General features: G+C 33.1%; 1 protein-coding gene across 2 annotated transcripts in view; it reads left to right on the top strand.

Moving 5' to 3' along the window:
• Window positions 1-23,899, top strand: part of TBCK (TBC1 domain containing kinase) — a 159,761-nt gene that overhangs the window by 10,890 nt on the left and 124,972 nt on the right. The gene's annotated exons all lie outside the window — the stretch shown is intronic.

The raw sequence follows: 23,899 nt of genomic DNA, 5'->3' as shown, positions 1-23,899 counted from the left end.
ATAGAAATTCATCTTTGACGTTATCCAGTGTTCAGCTATTGTTAGGTAGGCATTCTCCAAAGTACTTGACAAAAATTCCTACAGGGAATATATTTGAAAATTTGAAATCTTTTTAGTACTAAGCATTTCTTTAGCTCAGATTAAGAGTGTTTTCCTAAGAGGGATACTTAATAACTTATCACAAGATACTGGTATTCCTAGGGACACAGTAACTGTTTTAAGTAAAGGCCATGCTGAAGAGTAGTGAAAAGTAATAATGATGGCTTGGGTGGAATCTAATGATACAGTTTAAATTCGGTTATTTCAATGAGCCAGTAAATTTATTTTCTACTTAAGGCATTCTTGACAAGAAGAGCATGTTTTCTAAATTTCATTATAAATATTCCATTAAATGAGCTGCTTCAAATATTTTCTGAAATTATATTAAAATCATCAAAAGTATTTCTTTAATGAATTAAAAAAATGTTGTACAAACCAATGAAAAGTACTTCCCAGGAGCCTTTACAGGATTATGATTATCTATTCTAGTTTAAAGAAATATTCTTGTTGGTTAATACTTCTTAATCAGTGCTGTATTCTAGAAGAAAATAAATCTCTTTCAAGGGAGAAAAAAATATATATCTTACTAAATAGTAGTAATTTAATAAAAGCAAAAATTACTTACTTAATAGTAGTAATTTAATAGAAGCAAAAAAAATTACATAAAAATGCTTTCCTTACTACTTTAAATGATTTGGTTTTAAGTAGTCTCTGGAATGAAAGATGCAGATATCAAGTATACCATTCATTGCCTTATTTTTCTATATATTTAGAAATAGCTTAACATTATGTAGTGAATATGTTTTTATAATTTTTGCATGTCACAAATCTTTGATTTTATTTTTTAAGAATGTATTACTCTTTGTTCACCACTTTAAATGCATAACTTATAGGCCACTGGTACTACAAACAATTTTCTGTTAAAGCTAGTTAACATTAAAATTGAAAAGCAATTCTAGCCACATCTTTATGGAAAAACAAAAACAAAAAACACTTTCTTTTAATTCAGCCTGGGTTAAGTATGTATAAAGATTGGGAACAAATTGTAGCCATGTCTTCATCTAGGAATTTTAGCTGAGCATGGGTTAAATTTGTAAAAACATTTACAGTTCAGTATGTATGATGAAAAAGCCACTAACTGCTAGGCAACCTTGGATAATTTTCTTAATCATTTTCCTTATCTGTAAAACAAGGAGTTTTATTTGATCTAGGATTATTCTAAAGGCAGTTATTGTGAACTTTATGCTTTATTTATTGTGCATTACATCTGATAATATAATATTGACCAATTGCCTTTATATTTTTATGTTTTCTGATACTAATATATAAACCTACTATTGCCTTTTATTTAAATAGTAGATTTCTCGACAGTAGAACCCATGACAAACCTAAGTGTAAAATTACAATGCTGTAATTTAAAAGGCTAAATTGTTATAGAAACATCTATTTTATGATCCAAAAATCCCACTATTAGAGGACCTGCTAAAATATTTATCCCTAGGTACCTCATTTGTCTTACTCTAGTCCCAACCTTGCCTTGGTATTTAACCAAAAGAAAGCAAAAATAAATGTCCTTCAAAATATTTGCACAAGAATGTTCCCAGAAACATTATTCACAGTCACCCCAAACTGGGAAGAACTCAGATGGCCATCAGTGGGAGAATGGATAAACAAATCGGGATATATAAATCAGCAGTACTGATGTGCACAATACCATGACCAACCTTAAAAATATTCTGAGCAAAAGAAGCTAGACTCAAAAGATTATATTCATCTATTTATGTGACAATCTAGAACAATCATAACTCATTCATGGTGGTAGATATAAAAGCAGTGCTTGACTCTGGTTTTGGGGAGGGGTAATACAAGGACTGATTCAAAATAGCCTTGAGGGACCTGTATGGGGTAATGTAAGTTTTTTACATCCTGCATGTTCTTGCAAAATTTTTCAAAGCTCACTGAAATATACACTTAAGGTGTGTGCATTTCACCTATGTAAATTATACCTTCATTTTTTTTTAAACCTGTTGAGTTATTTACTTTGCTTGAGTTTTGAATCCCTCATATAGCAACAATATTATGGTGTTAATGAGGATGTTTGAGTGAGTGACGTATTTCTTTGTATTTCTTTGTTTTTATAAGAAGAAATAGTGGTAATTAGTTATTGTTTCTTAAATTACCTTAACACTTAGTGGCATACAGCAATAAACATCATTTCCATAATTTGTCTGAGTCAGGAATTAGCTTAGCTGAGTTGTTCTAGCTCAGGATCTTATAAGGTTGCAGTCAATGACTACAGCTGAGGCTGTAGGCTGTAGTCATTTGAAAGCTTGACTGGGGATAGATGATTTGTTTATAAGATAGCTCAGATATTTGGTGACAGTTGTTGACAGGAGGATTTAGTTCCTCCCTGACCTGAGGGCCCTTCCACAAGCCTTTTGGCTATGCTCACAGCCTGGTTGCTTGGCTTCTCAGAGTGTGCAGCCTCTGAGAGAAAAGAAAGCAAAGGTGGAAGTTGCAATGCATTTTTTGACCTAGTGTTAGGAACCAGTATGTTCCTGAGGTACATACTAGCACAGTACCATTTATGCAGTATTCTATGGGACTTGGAGGTCAGCCATTAACTCTGGTGTGGGAGGGGACTACACAAGAATGTGAATTCCAGGAATCAGGGGTCATTGAGGATCATCTTAGAGGCCAGCCATCACAGAAATTTTTGAGATCATCAAGTACTTAAAAAAAAAAAAAAATAGGAGTGAAATACTCAATCAACATTAACACTAGCTGAAAAATAACTACTAGGTTTTCTTATAAGAAATGCGTTCTTAAAATTATTTAGTATTTGGGCATTTGGGGCAGAAGAAGGAGTTTATGAAGGGAGAGAGGGTTGAGCATTAGGGGAATATCAAGAAGTATTAGAGATGGAAAAGGGTCTTCACAGAGTCTTCCTATGCTATCGGAATTGCTCTACATTCTAAAAGTTGATGTTACCCACGCTCTGGTGTTCCCAGCCATTCTAACGTACTCTATAAGCCACAACTAGAGTAGTTTTCTGGTCATCAGGATGTATAACTGTAGAATGTTTGTTTTGATCTCCACATTTCCCTCTCTGTCCATATCGTCCTTTCCTGACTTACTAAAAGGACTGAGGCAGACGAGGGAAACTGGTAACTCAGAGGACAAATTTCCATTCTCATCATTTTACCTCAACTCTATCATTTGATTTTTTTACTTTCAATTTACTATATAAGGATACAGTTGATATTGCTTTGCCAATAAGATTAAATCCATTAGCCCATGAAATGGTTTATTTTTCTGTGCTTGTCATCCTTTATCCTTGTTTTAGAGATAATAAATCTCATAGTATAGAACACCAATAGTTTCAATAGTATAAAAGTGTAAATAAGCCACTTGTCTTCAGTGCCTTTCTATATATCTTCATGAGGAGAAAATGTTACTGATGGAAGTATATTCTTTGAACAAGTAGACGAACATAAACAGGATTAAATGCAAATTTCATAGTATGCTATTTACTACTTTTAATGGTCTTTTATTTAAATTAGAACATACAGTAGCTTTTATGGGTCTTTGTTCTGTTTATATATATATGTGTGCATATATATCTTCAAATAAGATATATATATAAACATTTTTGTAAAGTACTTTTTTTCATCATTCTAGTAATAGACTAAAATTCAACATTTATTCATTTTGAAATATAGCATTCAGCACTTAAAAAGTCTTTGAGTAGAAATGATTCTTTCAGGTTCAGTTCCAAGTTGTTATCTGATCCAATTCAACTAAATTAGCTTTGTGGAAAACTATTTGACTTTCCATGTGTTTGGATTACATTAGTCTCCAATAGCAGAGCAGGTTTCATATGCTGAGTTGATGTGCTGCAATTTTAATTAATTCTATAACCTGTTTATGGAAAGTGAGAAGGTGTTCTTATGGCTTATAAATCAGTTCTTTCCCCTACTGCCAAAAGTAAACACCCTGCACCTGTAAGAAAGGCTAATGCAAAGTAAACAGGAAATCTGTTTTCAATGGGGTCGCAATTTGAGACCCATGATTTTTGCTTGTCCATCTGTCTCTAACTGTTGCAAAATACTAAGCTGCTAGTTGTCTGGTAGTTATTTGCAGTTGATTGCCTGAACTTAAACACCATTCAAGGCATATATCTTATTGGATTTATTATATTTTGAAGAAAATTTTAAATCTTTTGCAAAATTGGTAGGATTTGGTAGGAGAGTAGAGGAATGGAGGAATGGAGACTAGAAACTTAGAGGAGTCTTGTGTCAATTTACTCACTAACTTTTTTATAACAATTTTAATATCATTAAACTAAGTAATATTGTACTAAAACATAATAGTGGTAATTTGTATTACAAATATATTATTGCTTAAGACTATCTTGTGGTTTCAGACCCTACTAACAAATTAGGCACTCTCTCTTTTTATAACTTTAATGGCCATAAAACCCTTTTGAGGATTCATGTTATGCAAACAAAATAATAATTTTGTATTATGTATGACCTGGAGGTATTATCGAGTCAGTCTTTTATAAAGTAATGTTATGGGTGCAGATAATTTGCTGGCTTGGTTTAAAAGAGAAAAAACTCCTCACCTTTTTTATTTTTTTAAGTTTGTTCAAGCTCAAATATGAGGAGTTAATTTTTGGAGAATGCTGTTCTCTTTTTAGTGGCTTTTATATTTTACTTGTGCCAGAGTTCAGTTTTGCCAATATTTCCTCTCCAGTTTCAGTTAAATGATCAGAATTATTTGTTGGAAACATAGAGGTATGGAATTCAATTAAACTAGTAGGTTTTAAGAAAAAAAGTAGAGTGTTTAGAAGATGTATTTGAAGTCATCTCATATTGGTGCCTGTGAATTTGCTTAATTGCTACCCTAAACCCAGATTCAAGAGGCTAAAAAGTGGAGAAATTGAAATCTCAACTCTTTTCTGAAATATTTTCCACAGAATGTTAAAAAAGGGCTTACACCTTCATGACTCCTATTAAAGCAAGCTTGAGGAAATTGTCTTGTAAGTCTAGGTGCCATTTGGAAAGTATTTTCCTTTTGTGTTAGTGTTATTCAGAACATATACTTTTGCCTAATCTATAAAAGTGCCAGCAAGTATAGTTCATAGACATAGATATTTGGCAAAATTTTTGCACATGCAATAAAGTTTCCTCATTGTCCTTAAATTTGCAGGTGAAGATGGGATGAGTAGTACAGACATGTTTCTTTAATAAAATGTAGTTTGTCATATGTTTTTAGGGTTATGGTTTTGAAAATTTACCAGAGAATGATCAGCATTGCAGAGGTTATACTTGGAGACTTTGATGGGAAACAGGCTATGTCTGCAGCTGTTCACTAGCTTGGTGGAAAACATGATCTGACTTAACTTGGATGAGTACGTTTTATGTGCCCCAATTAGAAGATTGTCTACTCACTGAATTAGATATTCTAAGGAATTTTGGACACATTGTAGAATGAAGTCTAATGTTAGATATTGAGCCACAGGTCATAGTCATCAGAAATAGACAGTAATATTCTTATTTTAGAATATAACCTAATGGTGGAAGGTAAGGTACTCATATATTTTCTGCCTTCAAGGGCCCTAGTTTCAAAGTGCATTTAAAATTATTGCAGTGTAGTCAAGTAACTTAGAGATTTATATAACTGATGTATATTTTTCTTCCTATTTTGTTTGTTTCGTTTAAAGATGGAAAATAATACCAAAAGATGCTCTTTACTTAGACTTGAAATCTTGCAGATATCTTTTGCTTTCTCTCTCTCCTGTACTCTATATCCTATTACTTGTCAAGTATTGTAACACATTCTTGCTGATATTTCTCTCATTGCTGCTGTCCTCTACATTCTCTAGTTCAGGCCTTCATTAACAAACAGCTTGATTATTGCCTGGCAGCATTCTCCTAACTGGTCTTCCTGCCTTTAGTCTTTCCATATTCCAATTACTCTTACTTTTTACTTCTATATTGGCATTTTTAAAAATTAATCTATTCCCTGCTCAAAAACATTTGGTGGCTCTCTGTGTGTGTGTGTGTGTGTGTGTGTGTGTGTGCGCGCGTGTGTGAAGAAAATGTATTTTACAGGCATAATATATAACTTCAATTTAACTCTAAATTATTTCCAAATAGTGTCTAAATTGTACAAGTAGTTTTTTATTGTAATCAATATATAGTTGAGGAGATTGAGTGTCAGAGAATTAAACTATACTATGAAGGCTGCACTGTCTTTTTGCCCAACAGTGTATCTCCATTCATTGGCACAACGTATAACACTTCTTTAAGTAATTCACTTAGCTCTGTCCTATCGCATACCACTGAACCAAAGAAAAAAATTATATTTTTCTTCTCCAAATTCCTTTATTATATTGTATCTCTCTAGTTGTAACTTTCTCCTTCTAGCTTATAATTGTTTACCTGCAATTATAGAATTAAGGAAGGTATGGTTCACTTTCCCTTATTAACTATACTTTTTTCACATGTATAGTGTAATTTTTCTTTTTTCTGTCTCCTAAAGTTGTTAGCATGAGTTTGCATATAGTTAATGTGTTGTAAATCAACTATTGAATGAACTAATTATATTTTTAGTTTAGTCATGCAGTTTGAATTCTATTTTCCTATTATCTTCCTTTTAAATCACGTGCCATAATTTTATTTCCCAGACAAATAAGTAATTTTTGGTGAAAGTATGCAATGTTGTCTTGGTAATTTGTTACTTATTGTCTTGGAAATATTTTTTTTAATATAATGATTAGAAGAAACAAATTGTCCATTTTCATTCTTCGGGCTCTAGGAAAGAATCCACTTCTAAGCTCATTCGGGTTTTTGGCAGAATTCTGTTCCTTGCAGTTGTAGGACTGATATCCCTATTTTCTTGATTACTATCAGCCAGGGGCTGCTCTCAACTCCTAGAGGCCTTCTGTAGCTCCAAAGTATTCTCCATCTCCAGTGGAGAATCTCCCTAATATCACATCTCCTTCATGCCAGGAATCTCTTATTTCCACTGTCTAGATCCAGATTTCAAGGACTCATGCGATAAGGTCAGTCTCACTTAGACAGTCCCCCTTTATTTAAGTCAGTGGTGCCATAAAACATAACGTGATCATGAGAATAAAATACATCATATTAATAGTCCCTGATAGAAAATATACATCAGGGAGCAAAGATTATAAGAACTATCTTAGAATTCTTCCTACCACAATTTGGTTAGTCAAAATTTGGGAAAAGTTTTTGGTCTTTAGCAAGTGTGATATTTGGTGTTCTTGTTTGAATTAGTAAAGTCATTGTGGCTGAGATGCTGGGAATTGTAGTGTGTTGTGTTACCAAAGCACTCCCAGCTTCAGTGATTGACTAGAAGCACTCGCAGAACTCAGAAGTCATTATACTAATGGTTCCATTGTTCTTATGATAGCGAAAGGGTACAAAGCAAAATCAACCAAGGGAAAAACAGTCGGGCAAAGTATGGAGGAAAGCAGGCAAGAAGCTTTCCAGAGTCCTCTCCCAGAAGATTTGGAGAAGATGCACTTAATTCCTCCAGCAACTAATTGTAATGACATGTGTGAAGTGTTGACTTTTAGAGGGACTTTCCTGAGCCTAGGAGTTGAGTGTTTTGTTGGGGTTTGATCACAAAGGCACATACTTCTTGTATGTGCTGACTGTAGTTACTGACACTGCAGACCCCCCAGAAGGAAACAGGTGTTCAACATATCCCACTGTTTCTGCAAACTAGACAAGCTAGAGTGGTTCAAGGTCTCAAACCCTCTTATTAGAACATTCTAAGAGCACAATTTCCAGGAGCTCGCAAAAGGCCAATCAGGACAATAGGCACTTTTGGGGAATGTGCAAGGTTTGAAACTCATGAGATTTTTTTCGTGGAGGTATTAAAGTAGATTTTATAGTCAATTCCTTATGACTTTACAAACTAATCGTTGCCAGTCCTGTACAGTTAGGATTTGCCTAAAGACTGTTTTTATCATTTGTTAACAAAGTATTTGTTTTCTATTGCTGCCATAACATATTGCAACAAATGCAGCAGCTTAAAACAACACAAATTTATTATCTCCTGCATCTATAAGTCAGAAGTCTATTGGGCTTGGAAGGTTTCTCTGCTTTAGGTCTCACAAAGCAAAAATCAGGGTGTTCGCATTTCCTCTGGAGGCACCAGGCAAGAACCCATTTCCAGGCTTATTCTGGTTTTTGGTAGAATTTGGTTCCATGAGGATAGGACTGAGATCCCCATTTCCTTGCTGGCTGTTGGCCAGGAGTAGTTTTTAGCTTCTGGAAACCACCAGCATTCCCTGGCTCATGGCCCCATATCTTTATCTTTAAAGCTAAAAAAGGTGAAATATCTGCATTTTATAATTTTACTAGTGAGGTAAGAAATTATATACTTTTGAAAGACTTTTTTTTTTTTAGCAGAATGATCTGAGAATGATAGGGGATATCTGTGTTTGAAGGTATTTTCACCTATGAAAACTTTCTATTTGAAAAAATCATCTGCATATAGCCTCAAGAGTCAAGTGTCACAGCAACTTTTTCATTTACTCATTATTTTGCCTCCTATTCAACAAATCAATTCCCTCAGCAAATGAGAACATTTTAGTAAATCAAGGTGGGAGATTCGTGCTTAGAATTTGTACTGACTTCAAGAGAACACTTTGAATTTTATTCTGGGGTATTATCTATATCCGTAAAATCAGAAGAGGGATGAAATAGTAATGAAATTAATCAGTACAATTTTCTATTAGGAAATGTTTGAAAGCAGAAACTACTGAGATGATAAATTATAAGATGTCAACACATAAAAGAATTGCAACTAAGTAAGCACTGGGAGTCAGGCTACAAAAGGCTCCAAGTGGGCTTTTTTTTTTTTTTTTTTTTTTGTCGTCTTCATTTTTAGCTATGTATTTTTTGTTCTCTCCTTTTTTTAGTTGCAACAGGGATTACAATATCATTCCTTAGTTTATCACAGTCTTCCTTGAATCAATATTATGCCAATTCACATATAATATCGTGATCTTATAACAATATACTTCTATTACCCTCCTCCCATCTTTTGGGTATTGTTCATACATTTTACAATTTACATGTACTTTTACATATATTACAGATCTGGCTATACATTGTTGTTGATTTTTTGCTTTAAACAATTTCTTTAAATACCTTAAGTAATGAGGAAAAAAAACTTTTGCATTTAACCATGTATTTACCATTTCCTGAGCTCTTTACACTTTGTTTTGATCCAGGTTTCCATCTGGTATCATTTTCCTTCAGCCCAAAAAACTTCCTTTAAAATTTCTGTTAGTGCAAGTCTGACACTGACAGATTCTTACATATTTTGGCCATGTGAAAATCTCTTTATATCTTCTTAACTTTTTTCTTGGTTAGCATTTTATTAAAAAATTCACACAAAATAAAGTTGAAAGAATTGTACTATAAAAAAAAATATTCTACAATTAACGTTTTGCCAACTTTGACTTTATCACATATCTACCCTTCTCACTATTTGGTCATTAACCCGTCTCGTTGATGCATTTCAAAGTAAGTTATAGATATAGCATCCCTAAATCTTTCAGCCTATATATCATTAACTAGAATTCAATGTGTGTTTACATTTTTTAGGTAAAAATTACTTTCAGTGAAGTACAAAAAACTTGTGTATCATTTGATGAATTTTGACAAATGTATATTATACTCTTGTATAACTCCAATACACATCAAAATTAGATCACCACCACCATTCTAGAAGTTTTCCTTATGTCCCTTCTCAGTAAATCTTTATCTTTTACCTGTCCCCCAACTTCCAGAAGTAACTACTTTTCTTACTTTTTCATCTTAGATTAGTTTTGCTTATTGTAGCACTTTATAGAATTAGAATTATACGATCAGTATATACTCTTTCATGTAAGGCTTCTTTCATTCATCCTAATATTTCTAGAAGTCATCTTTATTGTTTCATGTATTATAGCTCATTCATTTTTATTGCTAAGATGTATTCCATTTTATGAATGTGCCAGTTTGTTTAGCAGTTTTCTGTTTATGGACTCAGACATTTCCAGGATTTTGGCTATTAAATTTGTTTTTTTGTGGGGGGTGCGGTAGGGAGAGCAGATGTTTTCATACCCCTGGGTAAGTATGTAGCAGTAGAATCGATAACTTTAGGGTAGGCATATGATTAATATTAGAAACCACCAGACCTTTTTTCCAAATTATTGTACTTTTGACATTACTACTAACAATGTGTGAGAGTTCTAGTTCCTCCATTTTCTCACTGGAAGTTGATGTTTTTATTCTTTTAGCCACTGTAATGAAGATTTAATTTGAAGATTTAACTTGCATTTCTATGATGACTAAAGATGTTAAGTGCTTTTCATGTAGTTATTGGGCATTCATATCATGACATTCTTATCTGTTCAAATTTTGGTCCCATTTTTAAATGGGTTATATTTCTTTTTATTAATTTATAGGCTTTATTTATATATCCTTTATGTTCTTCATATATATACTTTGCTGGATATATTTTACAAATGTTTTCTGCCATTCTGGCTTGTCTGTTCATTTTTTAAGGTAATCTTGATGAGCAGAACTTATTATTTATGATAAAGTTCAATTTTTTCTTTTATAGTTATTGCTTTTTGTGTCGTTTCTGAGGAACTTTCCTCTTCCCAAGCCATGAAGATATTCTTATATTTTTTTCTAGAAGTATTATAGTTTCATATTTTATATTGGATCTTTGATTTCCCTCAATATAATATTTGTGTATGTTGCTCATGTTCCGTTTTTGCTCTATGGCTATACAGTTCCAGCTTTATTTGTTCAAAGGATTTTGCTTTCCCATTAGATTGCTTTGGTGCTTTTATTGAAAATTAAATGGCCGTGTACAGTTAGGTCTGTTTCTGGCCTTCTGTTTTGTTTTACTTATCTATATCCCTATCCTTATGCCGGTGCCATACTTTCTTAATTACTCTAGCTTTATTGTAAATCTTGGTCAGGAAATATAAGTTTTGCAGTGTTGCTCTTTGTTTCAAGATTGCTTTAGCTATCCTTGGTTGTTTGCATTTACACATAAATTTTATAATAAGCTTCTCAGTTTCTAAAAATATTTGTTGATATTCTGATTGGAATTGCATTGCATCTATAGTCCAATTTTGAAACAGCTGACAACTTAACAATATTGAGTCTTCCAATAAATGAACATGTTGTTTCTTTCATATTTTTAAGTCTTCTTTAATTTCTCTTAGCAATATTTTATCACTTACAATGTAAAATTCTTGCTCTTTTGTTAAATTTATTTCTAAGTATCTTATGTTTTGATACAATTGTAGATAAAATTGTGTTTTGTTTTCTGATTGTTTGCTGCTAGTATATAAAAATGCAAGCATCATATGCATATAGTATATAAGAATACAATGAAATAGGTCAAGAAAAAGAAACATAAGGCATAAAGATTATAAGAAGGGAGAGCAGGAAAGAAGGAACAGGAGGAGGAAGAATAAGAAGAAGAAAAGGGAAGAGGAGAAGGAGTTGCACACTTCTATTCAATGATGCTATGGTTTTTTATGAGACAATCCAAAGGAATCTGAAAAAGAACTCCTTGAATTAATAAGGGAATTCAGCGAGGTCACAGGAAACAAGGCCAATATAAAAACATCAGCAATAAAATGTTAGAGTATGTTGCTTATTTAGCAGAATCACATAAACTGCTTAGCATCTTTTTTCTTAAGTGTATCAGATTAACTTGCCCTCTTAGAAGATCAGGTGATCTAATTAGGAAAAAAAAATGATTATATAAAATAATGTTTGAGTAATACTAAGGTCTAGAGTGGATTCACCAGCTTGTAGTCCCTAAGACTTAGATATGAAACTGTGTTAGGTAGACAAGGTGCCAGAAATCACCAAAATGGAGGCTTGTGCTACAGAAAAGGTGACTTGACAATTTCTGTCTAGTGGTTAGCTGAGGCGAGATAGCTGGGAAACCAATATAACCAATAGTTTTCAAGGATGATAAATACTTTTTAAAAATGTTTTAATCAAAGAGATAAGTTTGCCTGAATGGAAGATGATCCTATCTCTGTACAGATATAGGCTGCAGCCATAATTCTTAGCAAGATCAGAACTTTTCTGAGAGGAAGATTGTATCTGATCAATTGTTTGAACAAGTACTTGCTTTAAGCCCCAGTGGCCAGCAAAATAAAACATGGGAAAATTTATCTTTGTTTGAAAACAGAATTGAGAATGGAAATTGTCAAATATCTTTCTCCATCATAGATTAAGCCAAACATGTCCCCATTAAAATTTTAAAATCTGAGAAGTCTGCTCAGTGAACTTGTCAAAATAGCAAAACTATCTCTCAGATACCTAAACGAGTTAACTTGTTGAAAAGTGTTCTTTACAATTATTCATCTGAATGTCACTGTACTCTCCAAAATGATTTTAGTTTTGGCATAATTAAAGGTTAGACGTTCTTTCAAACAACAATTGGCCAAAATTTCTTGAAGCTATTTCTAGATAGACGATCATATTATCAGTTTGTAAAAGGACTTCTCTCTGCAATGTCAGGAGAGATATATCTAGTTCACTTAAAATATTGAGCTGAAAAGGGAGGACTATCCCTGATTTTTTGTTTCTTCCTCTCTAAACAGTTAGTTACCTTGATAGAAGGCCATTTTTGCTCAATCTTATGATAATATTTCTTTAAAGGCTTTTTGAAGAGTATTAAAAAGCCTTGAAATAATAATTATGTTGTATAGTTTGACACATAAGTGATTATTGTCTACAGTGTCAAGAGCATGTCAAAAATTCTATCAAAAGACAGAAGTGCAGAGAAAACAGTATGTGCAAAAAGGCATTGATACGCAAGCATATAAATAAAACAGAGGCAAAGTGTCCATGGGAGGAAAAGGTGGAGGAGGTGAGCCTGGAAAGCTAAGTAGTAAAAACATCCATCAGAGAGCAATAAGAATGTCCTCCCTATTTTTCTTTATAAAACAGTTTGAGAGGGGAGGAGTGTGGCACTCTTGTTTAAGATAATGTCATGAATATAGGTTGCTATTTCAGACAGTTGACTTAAGATGAAAAAGTAGTGGTCATATGAAAAATTAGTGGTATCCTTCTTATGAGCTCCTCCCAGTTGCCTTGAAGAGAGATGGTGATTTTCTCTGCTGTAGTCATCTAAATCAATGAAAGTTTTAGCTTTCTTCTACAAGCAATCTGGTCAGTGCATTTGACCTGAGCATGCTGCTAATATCTAAGTATACTTTCTCTGTTCACATGTTAGTTTATTTACTAGCTATATTTTGTCAGCTGGTGTTGCTTTTCTTAGGTGATAGGCCATAAAAAAGCAACTATATCTGTTTTTTTTTTACCTCAGTGTCAAGTCTGCATTCAGAGTGCTTTAAAATCATCCTGGTAATGACTGGACATTCCCAAATCTGCTATGTATATTTTAGACAAAAACTGGATCCTGATTATCATATTTTTAAAAATTTTATTTTATTATTAGTTTCCAGTATACAGTACATTGGTTAGACATTTATAGTTTGTGAAACAATCCCCCTGATTGTTCGCTCTTCTTGCTCTACATCTAGCCATTACATTGTTATGTACTTCCTTATTAGTTTATGCCCATCAAGACAGTTTGAAGGATATGACACTCCTCAAAATCTGGGACTCTGTATTGTTCTTTATTTCCTTTGGCAATTTTAATTTAAATGTATCCACAGCTATCTTGTACTGTGATTAGCTATTAAAAGTCTGAAAGAGAAAACATCCTTCAACAGATGAATGTATAAACAAATTACAGTATACCTATTTAGTGAAATATCGCTCAGCAATAAAAAAAAAAAGAAAGAACTGATAATGTAGGCAACAACATGGATGAATCACCAGAACATCATGCTGAGTAAAAAAAGGTAGACACAAAATAATGCTGTATCATTCCATTTATTTGAAACTCTTGAAAATACAGATTTAATCTATAATGATAGAAAACTAATCAGTGATTGCTTGAAGCAAGGGGTAGAACATGGGGATTGGCTGGGAAGGGAATTTTGGGGGGATGATGGAAATGTTCAGTGTCTTTGTCATGGCAGTACTTATACTTGTGTATACATTTGTCAAAACTCTTGTACAAATACATTTAAAATGAGTACATTTTATTGTGCATAATTTATATCTAAGTAAAGATAATTTAAAGAAAAGGATGAAGGAGGAATTGCTCTGTTATAATTATGTCATCATGGAGAAAAACAAGCCACCTTGATTCATTAACCAACTATACTTATGGCTACTGCAACAAATTACCACAAATCGAGTGGCTTAAAACAACAGAAATTTATTCTCTCCCTGCTCTGGAGACCAGAAGTCAGAAATCGAAGTGTTGGCAGGGCCCACTCCCTTTAGAGGGTCCTGGGAAGAATTCTTTCTTGCTCTTTTCAGCTTTTGGTAGCTGTCAGCGTTCCAATGCTTCTTTGGCTTATGGTCACACCACTTCCACTTCAATCTCTGCCTCCGTCTCTACGTTTCCTTCTCCTCTGTGTCTCTCGCTTATAAGGACATTTGACATTGGATTTTGTGCCCACCTGGATAATCCATGATAATCTCATATTCAAGGACCCTATTTTCAAATAAAGTAGCCTTCATTGGGTGTGAAGATTAAGATGTGGACATATTTGAGGGGAGCCACCATTTACACTACATCAACTAATATCATTCATTAACATAGTTTTCTGTGACTTCGTAAAGGATAACTGTCCCTTTTATTTTAAACAGTATTCTAGTGTCATTATGAAATTCTATGGGTAATTCTGGTGTCATTATGGAATTCTATTCTGACTCTCTTCTACAGCTTACTGGAATGAATCTGATCTTCCTTGAATCATACTCTTAAGACCTATGACTCGAAGGTTAGGAGGGACAGAACTGACTCATTCAAGTGATCTGACTTTGGAAAACAGTAACTATGTAGATAAGCAAAACTCCCTAGAGTTCTACATTAAGTGTGGGGACAAAACTCAGCTATTAAAAGTGTCATCTTGCCCATTTTGCCTTCTGTACATATGTATCATAGGAATCTTACAGGGCCAATAGAATTAGTTAACAGAATTTGAATATTTTTGAATTCTTTGATCAAAATATGATCATTGTGTCACCCTAACTTTTGATAAATAGAACACAAACTATAAATAGGGAATTTTCATTAATTATATTTCTTATAATTTGCTTAAGACAGATCATATTATTGAAGTGAACATTTCCATTGACAAACTTTTGTTTGCACTATTCTGTTTAGCAGACACTGTACTAAACAAGTGAATAAAATACAGGCCCTCGCATTCACTGTCTGCCGTGTTCGGTTGGGGATAGGGGAACAGATTGCCTAAAACATGTAAAAGGTTGGTCTACCTAAAAAAATGTGACTCGGTCTCAAATAAAAATTCTGAACAGTAAAGGAAATTTATTCATTCTTTGTTCACACAGTAATATATAAATGTTAATTTAAGAAATCGGAATACGCTGCGGTACAGATCCAATCAAATATGAGCCATCATAGTTTCTGTCTTAGAGAAAAGTTACAGCCTTATGTCATACCAAATGCTGCGAGGACATAGGAAGTGGGACCTTATTACCCAGTGTATTTGCACTGCCAGTATCAGTAACTGTGGTAAAGAAATGGTTTTGAAGTTTCTGTGCCAGGACAGTAAAGTTGCTTGGGAAAAGAAAACATTGATCAGGCGGAAGTATCCAGCTCACCCCAGGATCCTCCAATCCTGCTTAGTAAAGGGTGATTATATTCTCACAGATAAAATAGAAAATGAGACTGATGCAAGGATGTCCTGTCCAGGACTGGTTCCTGCTTTGCTTACACCCTGAGCTGCTGAGATAGGCTCTGGCCACCTGCGACCCTGAACTGGAATAAGTGCATTGGAAAATAATTAGTGTACTTGTTTTTATTAATTTTTCTTAAATGCATGCACAGCTCACATTTATTTTATATTAGATATTAGTATGAGATGTATTTTGGGTCTTTATTTAGAAGTTTGGTGATGTTTTTGTGATTAGAAATATGGCAGGGATTTAACTCTTGTTTAGATGAGTTAGTCTGTGGGAAAACTGGTTTTATTACATTGTTTTGCATGAAGTCACATTTCCAAGAACGTATTGATGATGTTAAGTGAGGACTTTCTGTATTATATAGTTTATTAAAAGACCTTGTCTTTTTTTTTAGGGGACTTGAACTTTTTGATTGTTTTGTTTTGCTTTTAAGCTGATTCGGATTCTGTGCACAGCCAACAGCTCATTGATCTCCGTGTAGCCCCCGCTTGGTGTTATATTTCCTACTCTATAAATTTGAAAACTGAGGCAGGATGAAGTTGGAATGTTTCCCAAGCATAGAAAATCAGTGACAGAGTCTCCTGGCTTTATGTCTGAACCTCAAACCACTAGACTATGCTTTCCATATGTATTTTGATCTTATCAAATTAATTTTCTGCTGAGAAAGGAAAGTTATCTAGTATTCAAGTTGGGAAGTTAATTACCCAATTTATTGTGTCCCATTGAGAATTAGTCACATTCCAGACTTATAGCTTTCAACTTTGGTTATTTTGAAGTAAGAATTGAATTGTAAAATATGCCCAATTTTACAACTTAGGGACAGATGCACAGTTTCGTTTTTTTTTTTTTTTTAAGACTTATTCCAAAATAACCTTTAGGTAAGCAGTTAATCAGTGCAATGTCCATTACACAACATCTAAATCTGAGACAAATAAATTCTTAGATTTAGCATGGATAGATGTCCTTTCAGGCTAAAACATGTGTACCTAATCGTGAAATGAGTTATTTCCTTTTTCAATTCTAAAAACTTTCTTGTTCTTCTTATCTTTTAGAAAAATTACTCTGTTAAATATTGTGATATTTTTAACAACATTTAGTAAGTGGTAAGTAGCAAATTAAGAGTCTCAAAGATATTAGTGTATCACTGAAAATACCCCCTCTCCAAATTTTGGAACGATAGGATCATTAAAAGTTGTATGCTAATTGAGCTCTTTTGTCTTGAAGTTACAGAGGAGAGTTTAAGTTAAAGATAACACTTGAGATAATCATGCTAAGCAAAATAAATCAGACAGAAAAACTTGAAAACCATATGATTTTACTCATGTGGGTTATATAACTGAAAGCAACAAACAAACATGACAAACAGACTTATGGACACGGACAGTGGATTAGTGGTTACCAGAGGGAAGGGGGGTTAGGAAGGTAAAAGGGGTCAAATATTTGGTGACAGAAGGATATCTAACTTTGGGTGGTGAACACACTGCAATGTATATATGACATTTGTTGAATTATACACTTGAAACTTATTTGATTTCATTAATCAATGTCACCACGAAAATTTTTAATAAAAAAGGTAAGTTATATGGTTGTATTATTATCTGAACATTAATCATTAACATTTTACTTTTTCTCTCCATTTCTTCAGTCACACAGTAGCTAACTATATTTCATCTGTGTTTCCTCTCCCTTAACATTTTACCTTGGGCTGATACCAAGTAAGGAAAGTTTTAGACCAAAGGAAAATTTCTATGGGAGTGGTCAGGTTTTATAAGGTGAAAGAACATCTTGAACTCATAGAATCCAGAAGTGTGTTTCCCTCCTTGGTTTGCTGACATTACGGGTATTTTGGATTGTGGAGTGGCCCTTAGAAATATCATGGATTACAGATCTGAGGAAATAGCATGTGTGGTTTTAGTTACCACCTATACGTGAATGAATTCCAAATCTATCTCAGCAACCATGACCTCTCATTCTTTCTTGGCTTCTATATTTTGCAATATGAATAACATCTCTTGGAAACATTGCAAATACCATAAACTGATAGCTTGAGGCTGATAGAAATTTCTTGTTATTTTCTGTTAACATCTTTCTTGAGATACAATGGATATACAAGAAAACTGCAAGTATTTAATGTATACATTTGATAAGTTTGTACATATGCATACACCTGTGAAACCATCACCACAATCAAGATAATAGCCATATTCATCACCTCCAAAAGTTTCCTTATGTCCTTTTTATCTTTGCATGTGATAAGAACACTTAACATGAGACCTGCCCTCTTAAGGAATTTGTAAGTTCATAATGCGCTATTATTATCTATAGGTACTATGTTGTATAACAGATCTCTAGAACTCATTCATCTTGTGTAACTAAAACTCTATACCAATTGAATAACTCACATTTTCTTCTCTCTCCAACCCCTGGTAACCACTTTTCTATTCTCTTCTTCTGTAAGTTTGACTATTTTAGGTAATCATGTAAGTGAAATCATGCAGTATTTGTCCTTCTGTGTCTGGCTTATTTCACTTAGCATAATGTCTCCTGGGTTCATCCATGTTGTTGCAAGTGGTAGAATTTTCTTTCCTTTTCCAAGGCTGAATAAGATTCTATTTGTGTGTGTGTGTGTGTGTGTGTGTGTGTGTGTGTGTGTGTGTGTGTATCATATTTTCTTTATCCATTTGCTGATAGACATTTGGGTTGTAAAAGAGAATCTATATGGTGTGTTTTAAATCTAACAGAATTAGTCCCTTTCATTGATTTTTCTTAGTATTTTTATATATATATTTGCAATATTCATTTTCTTACCACACACAAAAAAATGGACACAAGGAAATTTTTGGAGGTGGTAGATATGTCTACTACCTTGGTTGTGATTGTAGTTTCACTAATGTATGTATATGTTCAAACTCATCAAATTGTATATGTTCAATATATGCAGTTTTTGTATATCAATTATATCTCAATAAAGCTATTTCAAAAATAATAAAAACTTCTGAAAGACACTAAAACAGGCTTGAACAAATGGAAATACATCCCTTTTCCTTGGCTAGAATAATTCAAATTCGTAAAGATGTTAAGTTTTCCTATATAATATATAGATTTAATGCAAACACAAATCAAACACCAAATACTAACAAGTAATTGGTATTTTTAATGATTAACTCTCATCTGCTAATTTAATTATGGAATTATAACTATTTTTAACCTAGAAAAATTGATTGCAGGAATCCTTAACAACTTAGTCTAATTCACAGTTTTAGCCACATGTTAATGAGATTATCTTTTTATTCATTATATGGTGGTTCATTCTTCATTAAGTATAAAAGAGAGGATATAAGGAGAGGTATAGTTTCAGCAAATGAGTAGTACTGGTTTGGGTAGCCATTATATGAACTTAAGCAATTTATGTTTTCCTGACTTCCTGAAAGATTGATTGTACACTCTCTTATAGATGAAGTTAACACTTTTGATTCATTGCTAGTGTAATATACTTTTTGAGCTGTTATTTCATTAGTGGTAAAGGATTTAATATTATTTGCACCTTCTTGCACTATAATGTAATTAATTCTAAATAAATTTACTGAACACTTATTTGATACATATTTATCAAACACCTATTTTATAGGCACCATGATAGGCATAGGGGTTCCAAGTTGAATAAACTAGTACCTGCCTCAAGGTACAGTGAGGAAAAAACTATACAGAAATTATTACCAAAAAATTAATAAACCCATCAACTATTAACTGTCAGAATACAGAGAAGTGCAGTTCTACCAGGGGTAGAGCCTTTGGATGAGAATCCATTAAGAATCCTGGCTCTGTGTGTGTGTGTGTGTGTGTGTGTGTGTGTGTGTGTGTGTGTGTGTGTGTGTAAACATACATACACACACTTTTTCATTTGGTTGATTTTTTTTGTTTTTTGTTTTGGTTGAGATAACAGAGGAGGCTCACAGAACAGGGGTCTCAAGGTCTTGATGAGATAATGGGCAGGTCCTCAGGAACGGAGAAATATAGGATGTTTTAAGTAGCTGAAAATCAGGATGTTTTAAGTAAAGAGAGACTGAGCAGTGTCTCATTGTGACAATATAGATTTGAAGCTAATTGCTGGTTAGATGAAAATCTGTGCCTATGAACCTTATAGACATTAAACGTATGACCTTGGCCTCAGGATATTTTAACCAACCAAGCTAAACAACTGCAGATAATTTAGGGATGATTCTATCAGAAACCACAGTGTAAATTTCCTTTGATATCCATAAGGAAAGGGATAAAGGGATAAACAAAATATACTTGGTATTGTACTAACATAATAGATTTAAATTATCAAGCTATGGTTCACAATCCAAATATGACCAAGTTGACTCTTGCCTAGGAATTATCAACATTTTTTCTTGCTACTGATGGTGATGGTAGTGATGTTTTTAATTTTTCTCCAAATTTATGATTTTTGTAGGTCTGTTTTGTTCTCACCAATGTAATAAATAAATTATTATGTTTTCCTTCCCAGAGGAAAAAATGATTAACTCTCATCTGCTAATTTAATTATGGAATTATAACTATTGAAATTCTATTGTATTTAATTGTTACTATTATCAGTTTATAAATTTGCCTATCCTGCTATACCATAGGCTTTTTGATTGTGGAGATCAATTCTTCCTCTTCATATCTATGGAGCCTAAAAATGCAGTGGCCTAAAAAATGCAGTACTAAGCAGCTAATAGCCACTTAATTGATGTGTTTGAGTGTAAATGAAAATATCTTAAAATTATTAGAAATTACTAGAAAATATTAATCATATTATACTGAAAGCTGCCTTTTGGTGGTATTTATGTATTTATAATCACCAAGGATTCTTATGGTCATTAAATTTCAGACTGTCAAGGACAATGAACAAAGCAAATGCTACCTACCCTCCTAGTCACTGGGAGTAAACAATAGTAACTGAAAATTTGAAAATGAGGAGAATATTTTATGATTTGAAGCTTAATTTATGTTTTCCAGGTTAATGATGGATTTCTCTATTAATAAGACTCTGACTTGTAAATTGTGCAGGACAAAGTCATGTTGTCCCCTGCCAACATGTTTTTTTTTAAATTGTGTGAATCACATTCTCTTAACCTGACTTTCCTTCTAGAGCCTATTTTCAATTAAACTGTAACATACTAACTATTACTGAGCATATGATTTTTTTACCTTGCTGTTGTATTATAATCTAATTAGCTACTTCAAAATAATTTTTAAAATTATTTTATAAGTTCTTTGCAGTATTAAAGAATACAGCTTTAAAAACAAATAAGTATGCAAAATTCCATAAATACTGATTCTTTCTCATTGTGGAAAATAACATTATCTTTTTTCTTCTTTATACCTTATATTTAAAAATAAAATTTAAATTTAAACATTAAAAGTACTAAAGGGCAGAAAGCAAATCTGATTTACTGTCTGATTAGAACTGAAGAGTACTGAGCCCATTAACTCTGATTTATATGTAGTCTTGGGTAATAGCTAAGAAAAGGCATGTCATCAGCTTCAGCTTTATGCTTGAATTTTTAGATTATTGCAATATGTATGATCATCTCGGTAGTAGCATAAATGTGCTTTATGACATATAAGTATTTTCCAATTATATCTTATAATCAGTTAGCAGAAACAGGGAAGGTAAACATGTAATCTGTGTTCAGCTGTTTCAGGACTGGTTTGGTGGAACAATCACTAAAGGTTTTGTTTTAATTCTTATGAGAAAGACATCTATATTGAAGTAGTATGCAACTGAGGCCCTCTAGTGTCACAGCAGAATATGACATTAGCTTTTAAGATTTTTTGTGTGTGTGTGTGTGTGTGTGTGTGTGAGAGAGAGAGAGAGAGAGAGAGAGAGAGAGAGAGAGAGAGAGAGAGAGAGAGAGAGAGAGAGAGAGAGAGAGAGAGAGAGACAGACAGACAGACAGACAGACAGACAAAGGACAAGAGAGTAATGCTTTAGAACCGACTCATAGCATAGAGCCAAATGAGCTCAAAAAAAATTAAGTGTTTATGTTTTATTTGTTAATCTCAAGGAAAATTTTCTTTGTTTTTAAAAGGGAAGGGCTTTGCACTCTCATATCCACATGTTTATCCATGTTATTATAGTTGGTTTTAAGTTTGAAATTTTTTCCTTTATATAGTTGATTTATTTTTTTGAAGATCTTAATGAAAACTCTGTTAATTCCAAATTGTTCTTGTTTCACACATTTGCTTAAGACTGGCTGTTGTGGCACTTTAATATGGGAGAAACTATTTGATAAAGAGAAATAGTTTATAGGTCAGTTTAAATATGCATTTTTTTAATGAATAGTAACAAGTCAGTTTAAATTTGCATTTTTTATGAATAGTAACTTTATTGTTTCTTGTTTATACACTTTGTGGAGAATATCACTTTATTGCTTTATTGTAAAGTATGGCTGATAACCAGGGATTACCAGACAATTGAGGAAAAAAATAATTTGAGAGAAAGAGAGCCAAGGGAGGAAAAAGAAAACTTACCAAGAGAAAATAAAGATCACTCACTTCTTTGCTTCCAGAATTGAAAGAGTTCTAATAACTATTCTTCAAGAAACTCAAAATAATAACATAGCCATAACCAAAGGATAGGACCAATTGAAAAGAGGCAAATAGAGAACAGAAGAGAGATCCTGTAAATTAAATAATAGAATACATAGAGCTAAAGATTATATGATCATAGGAAATAAGACAAAGTTGATATTGAGAATAGTTCAAATTTCATCTGCCCGCCAAGAGTTCCAACTAAAAGATAAAGAAAAAGAGAAAGTAATGAAAGCCATAACAAATCGACTTTTCCTTGTTAATGTTTGTGTTAATGGAACATGAGTCCTAAAAGGGCACGCCTAATGCTTACTAGCACAAATACCCACTCTGTTGGTATGTTGGGCAAAAAATATATGTCTATAGATAAAGCAAAAAACAAATTTGAAAGCCTCCAGAGAGGCATAACATAGTATCTTCAACAAAATTAGAATCAGACTGCTATTAGACTATTTGTCATTACTAAACACTCAAAGACAATGGAGAAATTCTTTCCAAGTTTAAAAGTAAGAATAAGACATTTGAAACATGCTGTACTTTAAAATGCCCTACTCATTGCCCTCTATGAAAAATGTTCTCATAGATGTATTCTAGCTAAATAAAAAAGTAATGCTAAAAGAATAACATGAGGTATAAAAAATCATGTAGCTGATGATAACCTTCATGAATAGTTATAAACTTAGATTATCCATAAATCCTGATCACTGAGACATTTTCTTTTGAAAGCTACGGGTTAAGTGTCTTAGGTTTATATTTTATTCTCTTAGTTCTACAGTGAATATTTACTAATTGTAATATAGCAATGTGCTAATCACTCTCCATCTGTCTCAGAGTAAAAGCCAAAGGCTTTTCAGTAGTCTAAGTGGCTTAAGCAGCCTAAGTGATCTGGCACCTATTACCCCTCAGGCCTCATTTCCTACCACTTTACCCTTTGCTCACTCTACTGCATGTTCAGTGGCCTCATTGTGCTCTTTTGAACTGCTGCACATTCTCCCCCTTGAGGACTTGCTTACTGCATCCTCTACCCGAATCACCCATTTCCCAGAGAGCTGCATGTCTTTTCACTTCCTTTAGATGTCTGCACAAATATTACCTTCTCAGTGAAGTCTTGTTGGATCACACTATATATATAATAGCAAACCTTCTATCCCACATTCTCTATTCTCCACTTTTTCTCCTTAGCACTTAATCGCTATATGTCATATTATGTATTTACTTGTTCATTTGTTTAGCTCTCAAGAAAGGAGTTCAGGTTTCTTTTATCTCACTTAAAAATTTGATAATGTAGAAATAATATAAGTAATAAAAATCAGAAGTTGGGAAAGGAAAATTGGAAGTTTATAGAAGTACTTTAATTATATCATTGTGCATAGTGAAGAGTTAATTATATTAAATAAAAATCTAACCACTAGAAA

Source organism: Pteropus alecto, unplaced genomic scaffold (genome assembly GCF_000325575.1).
Source record: "Pteropus alecto unplaced genomic scaffold, ASM32557v1 scaffold5, whole genome shotgun sequence".
NCBI lineage: Eukaryota > Metazoa > Chordata > Mammalia > Chiroptera > Pteropodidae > Pteropus > Pteropus alecto.
This window is presented reverse-complemented; position numbering and strand designations above follow the sequence as displayed.